Here is a 3,700-nt window from a genome sequence, read left to right as displayed (position 1 = left end):
TGAAACATCGGAATATCATATTCTCGAAAAGGAATGGATTGAATGTGCTAAAGCTCTCCAGCAATGGGATATTTTATATGACCTGGGAAATATGACAGGTGATCTTGCATTGACAACGGAAGCTGCAATGAGAAATACCTGCTTTTTGAATGATAATGAAAGAAATAGTGTGGCGTCAATGTTGAAACTAAGAAATAACACCCTCGATAGAAAATTTATGGAAGTTTTTGTTGAGTATATCGATTATAATGTCAAGTCTAAAGATGATGATAGAGGAAATTCTGGCGAGAACAGAGTAAAGCGAAGTAGAGTTAATGAAGCCAATTCTTTTTATACACCAAACCCTTCAAACAATATTAACTCGGGTGAGTATAATTCGACTAACCCTAATACCCCTTTTCTCAACAATAATCAATATATGAATACACCTAACCCCAATGCTGGATTATCCAACTTAACGAATGCTAATTCTTCCGTAACGCACAACACTCCACTGCTTAACACTAACCCTAATGTTTTAAATAATACAAATCAGATGAACACCTTAAGCAGTATCAATTCTAATATAAATAACTACAATGGTGTAGCGGGCAGTTTTGGGATGAATAACATGAAGAAACTTTTTTCCACTGATATTTTCGACAAGATCAAATCAGTTAAAAAAGATTTTATTAACAACCTCCACTCATTTCCCTACTCAATAGCAAAAACAGACGAAAATATTACATACCTTAAAATGATAAACGAAATGCTCAAAACACCACGAGAATTCGAATCCATACCGTCGATCGAAAACATCCAAACATGGGATATTTTCTGCGCATTCAGATGCAATATCTTCGACATCCTCTCAAAAAACGATAGCGTAAAAAAATACTACCATGAAAAGGCTAAAATGTACAATAAATTTGCAGAAAAACTTCGAAAAGAAAAATTGTTTAATCTAGCCCTGTACACTACCCAAAAAATTTTCATTCTTCCTAGCATTGAAATCGAAGACGCCTATAAAAAAATAATCACAGAAATAAAAACTTATTACGATATGGAATTATACGATAATGCCCTTGAAATATCCTGCTCTGCTAACCTAAATTTCTTCGAAAATGATAGAAAGGCTGATTTGTTCGCATGGAAGGCTCGTGTATATGACAGAAAAGGCGAATGGGAATCTGCTAATACGTATTTCTTGAATTCACTACAGATCGAACCAAACAATTACGCAAATTGGTACGCATGGGGAATTTTTCTTGATAAAAAATTTGAAAAGTGTTTGGAAGAAATTGAATCTATACGAAATCAAAACCAAAATTTTAATGTGAGTCAAAATGTTTTTGATAATACCAATCGAAACTTATTCGATAGCAACCAAAATATTATTAATAATGACCAAAATGGATTTGAAAACAATCAAAGTGCAAGAAATAATCGAGATATTATCAACAATAGCCTAAATACTGGCATCGAGATTCTTGGGAATGGCAGGGATTATAACAATAATTTCAATAGAAATACTACTAATGATGATAGGATAGGAAACACTGTCGATTTGGGCCATAATAATAGCGAAAATATCAATCTTAGCGGAGTTAATAATATTCCAAATGATCACAACATAAATTTAAACAAAAACTATGCTTCACATGTGAATGATATTACTAATAATCAAAATAATGGTATTGGTAGTGTAAATAATTTTAGTTCAGGCAGTTCAAAAAAAATAATGGAAGATTATCATACAACCCTCAAGAATGCATTTTCCGCTTTTTTACAAGCCACAGCAACTAAAGACGGATCAATATCAAGAAAAAGTTTTTTAAAACTCGTCAAATACTTTAAATACGAAACACAAGACCTTAAAAAAATACTTAGTGAAAATCTTGGAAATCTCGACATGTCACAATACTTCTTCTTCATTCCAAAACTAATTGACCTTCTAGAAACCGAAAGTTACAAATGTGCACAAATGATTCTTTTTAAAATGATTGAAAAACACCCTCAAAGTGTCTTTCTTAACTTAAGAACTGCAATAGAGCGTAAGGGTAAGAATAATCAGAAAATCCCTTCAAAAGACCACCAAAGTATATTTTCAAACGAAAACCAAAGAATATCAGACCTGTTCGGCCCATGCCCCCTACCACTCGTCAGCACACTTTTCAACCTCGAGAAGATAGTAATGGATTTAATCACCAGAATGTGCTTTTCAGCTGAAGAAGACTGCTATAAAATGAGTGAAGCCATGTTTACAGAATCAATCAACAAAATTTTTAACGAAACTCCTTACTCTGAAGAAGATCTCGCCTCCCTCATCGACAGAATGAATAACGGCCTCAATTCAATCAGAATAGGTGCTAAATATAAAATAGAATTCAAAAAAGATTTCTACACTAAATCATGTCTTTCAATCCTCGAAGTCGCAAGAAAAGCAATGAAATGGAAAATGATTCTTGAGAATATCTTGAAAAGTGTACCTGTAGTAATAAATCTAGGAATGATTCGCACTGTAAATGACTACGGATCGTATAATTCAGGCGAAGCACATGTTTTTGGACAATACACACAGATTAAAAGTTGGCATTCGGGATTCGTAACAATCGAAGGATTCGAACCTGCTGCTTTCAATACGTGGAAAAATGGAAATAGCTTTAAAAGAGTCGAAATTCGCGGAAATGACGGCAGAAAATATGTGTTCTCTTTCTGTGAACCCGTCTCTAATGTATATAGAAGAGAAGATAGGTGTATACAGATTTCAGAATTTATACACAGTGAATCTGATTTCGATTTTAGGCTTAAAGGATATGTTAATCTCAGTGGAAATTCCAGATTGATCGAAATTTGTGAAATTTATACTTTTCTCGACGAAATATTAGACGAAAAAGAAATTTCTAAGGGCTCAGGCTACTGCGATCTTGTATTTAAATATCTAAAATACTGCGAAGATGCAAAATCCGAAAAAAACTCGAAAAGTTATAAAACCGGGAAAGTGCAGGAAGAAAAGATCGTTCAAACTAATGTCGAAGAAATAAAAAATACCGAGGATCAACAGAAAATAAATTCTGATAAAATAAAAAATAACCAGAAAGTTGAAGAAGTAAAAACTGAAGGGGTCGAGGATATTGTTCTTGTTGATAAAAACGAACCAGTTGATTTCTTTATCAATAAGTTAGGCGGAGAGCTCATGAGAATAAATCTTAAAGGGTACAAGAATCAAAGTGCCCGGGAAGTGGAATGCATCAAAAATCTTCAGGGAAGAAAAATTTCAATAAAATCTAGCAACTACTCTTTCACAAAAAAAATAAAACTCGAGGTTTTCAACAAAATGCGAAAAAATATAGGGGACAACCTTCTTTCTGAACATCTAAGAGCAATATACAATGATAACGACACATACCATCTTTACAGAAGAATGGCAACAAAATCATTTGCTGCAAGATCAGTTTTCCTCTACCTATTCTCTGTGAGCTCACGCAGCCCAAGCAGACTCGCATTCGGAAGAGATACTGGAACACTATACAATTATGATGTTTTCCCCTACCTCGATGACAGATTCAGATACAAATCAAAAGAACACGTTTCAATAAGACTCACCCCTAATATACAAAAATTTATAGGGCAGGAAGGCATCGACGGTGTTTTTAGCTCAACCAGCTACAGGATATGTGAAACTTTAAAAGAATGCGATTATTTCAAAGACCTTTTCTAT

Source organism: Rhyacophila brunnea, unplaced genomic scaffold (genome assembly GCF_057557595.1).
Source record: "Rhyacophila brunnea isolate RB1 unplaced genomic scaffold, BYU_Rbru_1.0 scaffold_133, whole genome shotgun sequence".
Taxonomy (NCBI): Eukaryota; Metazoa; Arthropoda; class Insecta; order Trichoptera; family Rhyacophilidae; genus Rhyacophila; species Rhyacophila brunnea.
Note: the sequence above shows the minus strand (reverse complement) of the source record.